Genomic DNA, 11,394 nt, shown 5'->3' with positions numbered 1-11,394 from the left:
GAACCCTTTTTTCACTGGAGAGGAATCATGAGTTGACGGACTCGAATTTAGAGGTAGACCTGTTTCTCTGCAGTGACTCCAAAGGAATCCCGAGGATCCCCTTGCAAATGGAAAGGCTTTCTGTCTTCCCAGAGACAAAACGGGAGGCTCCCTGATATTCCCGACGTTACTCGAGAGGATGCAGCAACTCGAGAAAAACATCGAGATTCCTCCTTCAAAGCCAGAAGAGGCCCCTTTTTTCCTGCATCGCTTAGAGCCAAGTCCCAAGTTCCTTCTCAAAATTCGATATGCGACTTAAATTCCTTGATGCAACTCAAGGGTCGCCCAGAGATACGTGTCCTAATGAGAGAAGAACTCCGAATTTCCCACCACAATTTAAGAGGAGCCCCGTGATCACACCTCACCTGATCATAATGGACCATTCTACTTTCAACTGAAGAGGATTCCCGACTTCCCCTAGCAACACTAGACGAGTCCTGTCACTTGTATTGACACTCGCGGGGAACCACGTGGATTCTGCAACAAGGTCCAAGGACTCCAAGTTCACACTCAACTATAGATGAGTCGTGTTGCACTTAATCCAACTCCAGTCAAATACGGAGTAACACCTCCCAAGATGATCGTAAGCATGAATCTCCCTCTGAAACTTTCGAAAAAGCCGATATTTCCCGCTTGAGCAGACAGCAGGCCTGACATCCCTTTTACAACTCGGGGGGAAAGCAGTTTTCCATCTTCAACAAAGACTAGGCCTGACTTCCCAGTGGAACCGCCATAGCAAACCCAAGATCCTTGTGGCCACTGGAGAGGAACACTGAGTTTACCGACTGAAGTCTAAATGCGGCCCTCATGCCCAGCAGCGCCTCGAAACGCATTCCGAGTTTCTACTTTCAACACGAATGGAGACCTGACTTCCCTGCAGCAACACTAGCGAGTCCCAGAGGTCCACGTCGTAACTCGAGAAGACCTCCAAGCTTCAAGCCGCATCTCGAGAAACACCAAGAAATCACCCCCTCCACGCTCCTTTCCCCTGCAATGGCTCAAAAGAATTCCCACATTCCCTCTTCAAACTCGGAAGAATACTCGGCACCCTAAAGGAAACGATAGAAGTTCCCGAGATACCCAGCCAAACTCGAGAGGAGCAGCGAGCTGCCTGCCACAGCTCAAGAAGAGCCCCGTTTTCCACTCGTCATCTCAAGATGAGGACCGGTTCCCTTGATTCGTCTGGTATGGAATCCCAATGTTTCATTTGAATCTGAAGGGGAGGACGTTCTCCCCTTTATTTATTTATTTTTTTAAGTAACAAGGATCTTTATTCTTAGGTCTGATATTTAATCTGTGGCTGCAGATAACATGTCACTATTCAGAGAATAAAAGGTTCCATTATCTTTCATTCAAGTCTTCAGCCACAAAGACACACCTTGTTCTCATACAAGATAAGGGTTGGCAGGGGATTGAGGAGGAACACTGAGGATAAAAGCAAATGGGAACAAAACTTTTACAAGCATATCGTCCCAGTTACCGTGAAGGTTACGTTTCAGGTTAGTTTACAAAAGTAGTGCCAGAACCATGATTTCAGTGAAAATCAACACATTATATCTTTTAAAAAACCAACTCAAAAATACTAAGTCAGGCAAGCATGCAAAATTCAGAGTATAAAAAAACACAAGGGCTGGCTGCCCCAACAGGTATTTCCCTCAGAAAGAGGGATTTGAAAATGCTGCACAAAACCAAAGGAATTAGAAGCTGAATTAGCAGACCCATTTCCTCAGTTTATATATGAGGCAAGTGGGCAGGCATTAACTGGTAAAGCTTACTCAGCCAGATTAAGAATGTATAAACATCTAATTCCTGGTGCTATCTGCAACTACGTGTATCTAAAATACAAGGAGATAAATATCCAGAACACATCAAACCCACTGATTTAAAGAAAACATTTCAAGGGAGGGGGTGAAGTTGTTATTATAGCATAGCAGCACATTACACATATTTAAGAGATTAAATAAAAGAAATAATCTCTTATTTTAATGCTCATTTTTGATCAACACAAGTTTCCAGCCAACTTTCTGATGCAGAGCAAAACAAGTATATTCTTCAGTTTTCTTCTACACTGTTTTGGGCCTATTCTTCCAAAACTGAGCACTGGGTATTTTTAATGTAAGTAATGGGATGTTATTTGTACATTCTAATTACACATTTTAGGAATAAACAAATGCATATTTCAGTAATTCATAGTATATTTATAAAATGAAAAGCTCTCTATCAAAATACACTTTTCAATGGGAAAAATAAATAAAACAGACAAATGGATCTACACAAAGTAAAAATTAACTTTGGTAGACTTCACTGTGGAGGACAGTCCATAACAAGCTTATTTGCCCTTCCTCCCCCAGAGCCGGTCATCTTCTGAGTTAAGATTTTAAAAATACGCTTTAATTGAGATCATTATGTTGACATTTGTTTCTCATTCCACATCATCTTCAGCCAAGCTCTGAGCACTTACAATTCTCTGACTAATTGTTGGGAGCTTAGTCAGAAGCATCTGGAACACTGGTGGTGGAAGAATTTGTTTCAACACTTGCAGTAACTGCTGTGGCTGTCCACACACAGCAATTGCATTTGTCAGATGGTCCACACCCTTCTCATATTCACCTTGAGCTAGTAATTCTTCATCAAGTTGTATTTCTTCCAGAAAGAATTTCTGAACGGCTTCAGCATCTTTAAGGTCAGGTAACTTGGAAAGCCCAGCTCTCTCCTTTGCAAGCTTCTGTTTCTTTCTTCGTTCTCGCAGCCGGTTCTTGAAGTTGGGGTCACTCTGTCTCTTTCGGTCGAAGTAAATGCAGTAACCGATGAAAAGGGCCCCGCACATGCCGGCGGCGATGGCGCTGTTCCGGCCCACCATCTTCTCTCCACCGAGGAGCCGGGTCGGCTGCGGCGGGGCCCGCAAAAGAGCCATTGACGGTGACGCCTTGGAGCCGAGTGCATGGCGTAGCTCAGATGCCCGCCCCGTTCTCCCCTTTAAACTCGAGAGGACTTCGGTGGGTAGTGCCACAATTCAAAATGACAGCGCTTTCCCCTTCCGCTCGACTTGAGACCTGATTCCACTGTATCGATTGAAAGAGAACCCCCGGGATCAACTAACACCACGAAGGGAGGCCTGACTCCCCAGGTGCATCACTGAGAAAAAGCCCCAGGACAGAAATTCTACTCCACAGGAATCTCGTACCCCTTTAACACCTCAAAAAGTTAGCAGAGTTCCATGCCTCAACAAGAGACCTGGCATGACTCCCCTGTTGAAACTGCATAGGAACACTGAGATCCATGTCAGAACTGGAGAGGCACCCTGAGGTTAGCGATTCAACTCCAGATGAGACCCGAGGCATTTGCACTCACTCGAGAGGCAGCCCAAAGTCTACTCACACCTGAAAATGATTCCAGACATCCCAGAGACAATTTGAGAGGCTCCGTGAGGCACCTGTTGCAACTCGAGGAATTCAAAAGATTCCTGCCCCAACTCGAGAAACACTTTGTGGTTACCCCTTTCAATTCGAATTGAAGCCCGACTCCTCTGCAGTGACTCGATCAATCTCGAGCTTCCCCTCATAAGAGTCTTCCTGAATTCTCCGTCGTAACTGGAAAGGAGCCAGACTTCCCTCCTAAACTCGACAAAAGCCACGAGATGACCAAGGCAACGAAACATGAGGCCATGTTTTACCTGGAGCATCTGTAGAGCAATCTTGAGTTCTCTCTCAAGATTCAATAGGAGGCTTGTATCCATATTTACAACTCAGTGGGCTCCCAGAATACCCGTCTAAATCGAGAGAAGCTCCGAGTTTCTGTGCACACCTCTAGAAAAGTTCCGTATTCCCCAGCTCCTCATGATATGTATGTTCAATCCCTGTTTCAACTGATGAGGAATCTTTCCTTCTTCTCCCACCACAAGAGGAGGCCTCTGTCTCCTACTGAAACTCTCCCAAGCATCCTGCTGCAAGGATATAGGACTCTGAGTTCCTCCTTCAACCGAGGTATGTCCTGATGTCCTTGTACAGGTCCAATGGAACACTAGTATCCCTTCACAACATGATGGGAGACCTGACACCCACGCTGAGACTATAGAAAATGCCTTTTTGAACCGCCAGAGCAGGAACCGGGGACTGACTCCTCTTTTACAACTCGATGAGAAAGCAGAATTCCATTCCTCAGATGGAGACGAGGCTGACTCCACAGTAGAACCTACATAGTAACCCCGAGATCACTGTCACCACTGGAGATGAACACACAGTTGACTGACTCAAGGCTAGATGTGACCCTATTCCTCTGCCGTGCCTCGAGAGAAATCCCAAAGTTCCCCTTCCAACAGGAAAGGAGACCTGACATCCCTGGGGAACACAAGCGAGTTCCTGAGGTCCAAGTCACAACTCGAGAGAAACCCCAAGCTTCCCACTACAACGCGAGAAAAAACACAAGATTCTCCTCTCGATGCGAGATGAGGAACATTTCTGCTTCAGAGTCTCAGGAGAAATCCCACATTCCTGTTTGAAACTCGAATGGGTCCTTGACACACTTTATGCGACACAGAAAGTTCCCTGACATAGCCGTCCCCACTGGAGAGGAGCACCCAATATAAGGACTCAACTCTAGATGAGGCCCTATTCCTCTACGGCACCTCGAGAGGAATCCCGAAGTTCCCCTTCCAACACGAGAGGAGACCTGATTTCCCTTGGACAACACGAACGTTTTCCTGAGGTCCCAATGGCTACTCGAGAGGAACCGCAAGCTTCCTGCTGCAATTCGAGTAAAACCACAAGATTTTCCCCTCAAGGCGAGATGAGGAATATTTCCGCTGCTGATTTTCAGGAGAAATCCCACATTCCCTCTGGAAACTCGAAAGGTGACTTACCATCCTTTATGCGATTCAAAACTACACCATCATACCTGGGCCCACTGGAGAGGAACACCCATTTGCCTGCCACAAGTGAAAAGTGCCCCGTTTTCCAGTTCTCTTTTCCAGATGAGAGTCGATTCCCCTGCTTTGTCTGCAATAGAATCCGGACTTTCCCGTTGCACATTATGAGGAGGCCGGTATCACCTTGAAACTCGGGAGGATCCTCGGGGTTTCAAAACACAATTAAAAAAGGAACCGATGTCCCCAACCGCTTGTGATATTATCTGATTCCACTGCACCGATTCCAATCTATCCTCGAGTATCAACTCACAAGGCGAGTGGAGACCTGACTGCCCGAGCATTCTCGATACAATCTCCAGGTAGAAATTCAACTCGACTGTGGCCTAACACCCCTTTTACAACTAGAGAATAATGCGGAGTTTTATGTCAGAACCCAAGAGGAGGCCTGTCTCCCCTGGTGAATTTTGAGAGCAACCACGAGAACCCTGTTTCCACTGGAGAGGAATCATGAGTTGATGGACTCGAATCTAGATGCAGACCCGTTTCTCTGCAGTGACTCCAAAGGAATCCCTATATTCCCCTTGCAAATGGAAAGGCTTTCTGTCTTCCCAGAGACAACATGGGAGGTTCCCTGATATTCCCGTGGTTACTCGAGAGGATGCAGCAACTTGAGAAAAATATCGAGATTCCTCCTTCAAACCAGAAGAGGCCCTTTTTTTTCCTGCATCGCCTAGACCCAAGTCCCGAGTTCCTTCTAAAAATTCGATATGCAGCTTGAATTCCTTGATGCAACTCAAGGGTCGCCCAGAGATACGTGTCCTAATGAGAGAAGAACTCCGAATTTCCCACCACAATTTAAGAAGAGCCCGGTGATCACACCTCACCTGATCATAATGGACCATTCTACTTTCAACTGAAGAGGAATCCCGACTTCCCCTAGCAACACTAGACGAGTCCTGTCACTTGTATTGACACTCGTGGGCAACCACATGGATTTTGCAACAAGATACAAGGACTCCAAGTTCACACTCAACTACAGATGATTCCTGTTGCGCTTAATCCAGCTCCAGTGGAATACGGAGTATCACCTCCCAACATGATCGTAGACATTAATCCCCCACTGAGACTCTCGAAAAAGCCAAAATTTCCCGCTTGAGCAGACAGTAGGTCTGACATCCCTTTCACAACTTGGGGGGAAAGCAGAGTTCCATATTTTTTTACTTTTTTAATTTTTATTTTATTTTTTTCTCTCTTTTTTTTGGAGTTTAATTATTTTACAATATTTTATTGGTTGGTTTTGCCACACATTGACATGAATCTGCATCCGGTGTACATGAGTTCCCTTTCCTGAACCCCCGTACCCCGTCCCTCATCCCTTTATCCTCCCTCTATGTCATCCCCCACACCAGGCCCAGCATCCTGTAACATGCATGGACCCTGAACTGGTGATTCGTTTCACATGTGACAACATACATGTTTCAATGCCATTCTCCCAAATCATCCCACCCTCACCCTCTCCCACAGAGTCCCAAAGACTGTTGCATATATCTGTGTCTCTTTTGCTGTCTCTTATACAGGGTTATCATTTGCATCTTTCTAAAGTCCATATATATGCGTTAGTATACTGTATCGGTGTTTTTCTTTCTGTCTTACTTCACTCTGTATAATAGGTTCCAGTTTCATCCACCTCATTAGAACTGATTCAAATGCATTCTTTTTAATGGCTGAGTAATATTCCATTGTGTATATGTACCACAGCTTTCTTATCCATTCATCTGCAGATGGACATCTAGGTTGCTTCCATGTCCTGGCTATTATAAACAGTGCTGCAATGAACATTGGAGTACATGTGTCTCTTTCAATTCTGGTTTCCTCGGTGTGTATGCCCAGGAGTGGGATTGCTGGATCATATGACAGTTCTATTTCCAGGTTTTTGAGGATTCTCCACACTGTTCTCCATTGTGGATGTACTAGTTTCCATTTCCACCAACAGTGTAAGAGGGTTCCCTTCTCTCCACACCCTCTCCAGCATTTATTGCATGTAAACTTTTGGATAGCAGCCATTCTGACTGGTGTGAAATGGTGTTTCATTGTGGTTTGGAGAGTTCCATCTTCAACAAAGACTAGGCCTGACTTCCCATTGGAACCGCCATAGCAACCCCAAGATCCCTGTGTCCACTGGAGAGGAACACTGAGTTTACTGACTCAAGTCTAAATGTGGCCCTCATGCCGAGCAGCACCTCGAAACGCATTCCGAGGTTCTAATTTCAACACGAATGGACACATGACTTCCCTGAGGCAACACTAGCGAGTCCCAGAGGTCCACGTCGTAACTCGAGAAGACCTTCAAGCTTCAAGCTGCAACTCGAGAAATACCATGAAATTCTCCCCTCCCCGCTACAGGACGCCCCTTTGCGCTGCAGCAGCTCAAAAGAAATCCCACATTCCCTCTTCAAACTCGAAAGAATACTCAACACCCTATACACAACTCCAGAAGTTCCCCGAGATACCCGGCCAAACTCGAGAGGAGCAGCGAGGTTCCTGCCACAGCTCAAGAAGATCCCCATTTTCCACTCGTCATCTCGAGATGACGATCGATTCCCTTGATTTGTCTGGGATGGAATCCCGATGTTCCTGTCAAATCTGAAGGGGAGGACGTTCTCCCCTTTAAACTCGAGAGGACCCCGGTGGGTCGTGCCACAATTCAAAATGACACCATTTCCCCTTCTGCTCGACTTAAGAACTGATTCCAATGTACCAATGCAAAGAGAACCCCCGGGATCAACTAACACCACGAAGGGAGGCCTGACTTCCCAGGTGCATCATTGAGAAAGAGCCCCAGGACAGAAATTCAACTCAACAGGAATCTCGCACCCCTTTAACAACTCGAAAAGATATCGGAGTTCCATGCCTCAACAAGTGATCTGGCATGACTCCCCTGTTGAAACTTCATAATAACACTGAGATCCATGTCAGAACTGGAGAGGCACCCTGAGGTTACCGCTTCCACTCCATATGAGACCCTAGGCCTTTGCACTCACTCGAGAGGCATCCCAACGTCAAATCACACCTCAAAAGGATTCCAGACTTCCCCGAGACCAGTTGAGAGGCTCCGTAAGGCACCTGTTGCAACTCGAGGAATCTGAAATATTCCTGCCCCAACTCGAGAAACACTTTGTTGTTAACCCTTTCAATGCAAATTGATGCCCAAGTCCTCTGCAGTGACTCAAGAAATCTCAACCTTTCCCTCATAGCTTACTTCCCTGATGCAACACAAGAGTCTCCCTGAATTCCCAGTCGTTACTCAGAAGGAGCCACACTTCTCTCCTCAACTCGACAAAAGCCACGAGATGCCCAAGGCAACGAAACTTGAGGCCATTTATTTCCTGCAGCATCTGGAGAGTAATCCCGTAGTCTCTCTCAAGATTCGATAGGAGGCATGAATCCATATTTACAACTCAAGGGGCTCCCAGAATACCCGTCTTCAACAGAGAGAAGGCCCGTGTTTCTGTGCACACCTCTAGAAGAGTTCCATATTCCCCACCTCCTCACGATTTGTGCGTTCAATCCCTGCTTCAACTGATGAGGAATCCTTCCTTCTTCTCCCACCACAAGAGGAGGCCTCTGTCTCCTATTGAAACATGAGTGCTTTCCAGAGGATCCTGCTGAAAGGATAAAGGACTCTGCATTCCTCCTCGAAACGAAGTATTTCCTGATGTCCTTTCACAGCTCCAATGGAACACCGAGGATCCCTTCACAACATGAAGGGAGACCTGACACCCATGCTGAGACTATAGAAAATGCCCTATTGAACTGCCAGAGCAGGAACCGAGGACTGACTCCTCTTTTACAACTCGATGAGAAAGCAGAATTCCGTACCTCAAATTGAGACGAGGCTGACTCCCCAGTAGAACCTACATAGTAACCCCGAGATCCCTTTCGCCACTGGAGAGGAACACACAGTTGACCGACTCAAGGCTAGATGTGGCCCTATTCTGCTGCCGTGCCTCGAGAGGAATCCCGACGTTCCCCTTTCAACACGAGAGGAGACCTGACTTCCCTGGGACAACAGGAGCGAGTTCCTCATGTCCCAATCGCTAATAGAGAGGGTCCACAAGCTTCCTGCTTCAATTCGAGAAAAACAACAAAATTCTCCCCTCAAGGCGAGATGAGGAACTTTCCCGCTGCAGTTTCTCAGGAGAAATCCCACATTCCCTCTGGAAACTTGAAAGGTTACTTATGATCCTTTATGAGACTCAAAACTACACCATATTTCCCGGCCCCAGTCAAGAGGAACACCCAGTTGCCTGCCACAACTGACAAAGTGCCCCGTTTCCCAGTCCTCTTTTCCAGATGAGAGTTGATTCCCCTGCTTTGTCTGCAATAGAATCCGGACTTTCCCGTCACACATTATGAGGAGGCTGGTATCACCTTGAAACTCGGGAGGATCCCCGGGGTTTCAAATCACAATTCAAAAAGGTACTGATGAACCCCACCACTTGTGATATTGTCTGATTCCACTGCACCGATTCCAATCTATCCTCTGGTATGAACTCACAAGGCGAGTGGAGACCTGACTGCCTGAGCATTCTCGATACAATCTCCAGGTAGAGATTCAACTCGACTGTGGCCTAACACCCCTTTTACAACTAGAGAATAATGCGGAGTTTTATGTCAGAACCTGAGACGAGGCCTGACTCCCCAGGTGAATTTTGAGAGCAACTGCGAGAAACCTGTTTCCACTGGAGAGGAATCATGAGTTGACGGACTCGAATCTAGATGCAGACCTGTTTCTCTGCAGTCACTCCAAAGGAATTCCGAGGATCCCCTTGCAAATGGAAAGGCTTTCTGTCTTCCCAGAGACAACACGGAAGGCTCCCTGATGTTACCGACGTTACTCGAGAGGATGCAGCAACTCGAGAAAAACATCGAGATTCCTCCTTCAAAGCCAGAAGAGGCCCTTTTTTTCCAGCAGCGCCTAGACCCAAGTCCCAAGTTCCTTCTAAAAATTCAATATGCGGCTTAAATTCCTTGATGCAACTCAAGGGTCGCCCAGAGATGCCTGTCCCAATGAGAGAAGAACTCCGAATTTCCCACCACAATTTAAGAGGAGCCCCGTGATCACACCTCACCTGATCATAATGGACCATTCTACTTTCAACTGAAGAGGAATCCCGACTTCCCCTAGCAAGACTAGACGAGTCCTCTCACTTATATTGACACTTGCGGGCAACTGCGTGGATTCTGCAACAAGGTCGAAGGAATCCGAAATCACACTTAACTATAGATGAGTCATATCTGTATGGTCTAGTTGTTTTCCCTACTTTCTTCAATTTAAGTCTGAATTTGGCAATAAGGAGTTCATGATCTGAGCCACAGTTAGCTTCTGGTCTTGTTTTCGCTAACTGTATACAGCTTCTCCATCTTTGGCTGCAAAGAATATAATCAATCTGATTTCGATGTTGACCATTTTGTGATGTCCATGTGTACAGTCTTCTCTTGTGTTGTTGGAAGAGGGTGTTTGCTATGACCAGTGCGTTCTCTTGACAAAACGCTATTTGCCTTTGCCCTGCTTCATTCCGTGCTCCAAGGCCAAATTTGCCTGTTACTCCAGGTGTTTCTTGACTTCCTACTTTTGCATTCCAGTCCCCTATAATGAAAAGGATATCTTTTTTTGGGTGTTAGTTCTAAAAGTTCTTGTAGGTCTTCATAGAACCATCCCACTTCAGATTCTTCAGCGTTTGAGGTAGGGGCATAGGCCTGGATTACTGTAATATTGAATGGTTTGCCTTGGAAATGAACAGAGGTCATTCTGTCGTTTTTAAGATTGCATCCAAGGACTGCATTTCGGACTCTTTTTTTGACCATGATGGCTACTCCATTTCTTCTAAGGGATTCCTTCCCACAGTAGTAGATATAATGGTCATCTGAGTTAAATTCACCCATTCCAGTCCATTTTAGTTCACTGATTCCTAGAATGCCTATGTTCACTCTTGCCATCTCCTGTTTGACCACTTCCAATTTCCTTGATTCATGGACCTAAGATTCCAGGTTCCTATGCAATATTGCTCTTTACAGCACAGGACTTTGCTTCTATCACCAGTCACATCTACTTTTGCTCCATCCCTTCATTTCTTCTACAGTTATTTCTCCACTGATCTCCAGTAGCATACTGGGCACCTACCGACCTGGGGAATCCCTCATTCCGTATCCGATTATTTTGTCCTTAGTTACTGTTCATGGGGTTCTCAAGGATAGTATACTGAAGTGGTTTGCAATTCCCTTCTCCAGTGGACCACATTCGTCTGTGGTCCATGTGATCAGATCGACTAGATTCCTGTGATTATGATTTTAATGTGTCTGCCCTCTGACGCCCCCTCACAATACCTACCGTCGTATTTGGGTTTCTCTTACCTTGGGCGTGGGATATCTCTTCACAGCTGCTACAAGAAAGCGCAGCCACTGCACCTTACCTTGGATGAGGGGTATCT

General features: G+C 46.1%; 1 pseudogene; it reads right to left on the bottom strand.

The window, feature by feature from the left end:
- Positions 1 to 2,283: 2,283 nt before the first annotated feature.
- LOC148775528 (mitochondrial import receptor subunit TOM20 homolog pseudogene) lies at positions 2,284 to 2,974 on the bottom strand (annotated as a pseudogene).
- Between the last annotated feature and the right edge of the window lie 8,420 nt (positions 2,975 to 11,394).

The sequence above is a fragment of the Moschus berezovskii genome, chromosome 14 (genome assembly GCF_049115385.1).
Source record: "Moschus berezovskii isolate FMDL1 chromosome 14, NW_MosBer_1.0, whole genome shotgun sequence".
In the NCBI taxonomy this organism is placed as follows: Eukaryota; Metazoa; Chordata; class Mammalia; order Artiodactyla; family Moschidae; genus Moschus; species Moschus berezovskii.
The sequence above is the reverse complement of the archived record's forward strand: the minus strand, read 5'-3'. Positions and strand labels throughout refer to the sequence as shown.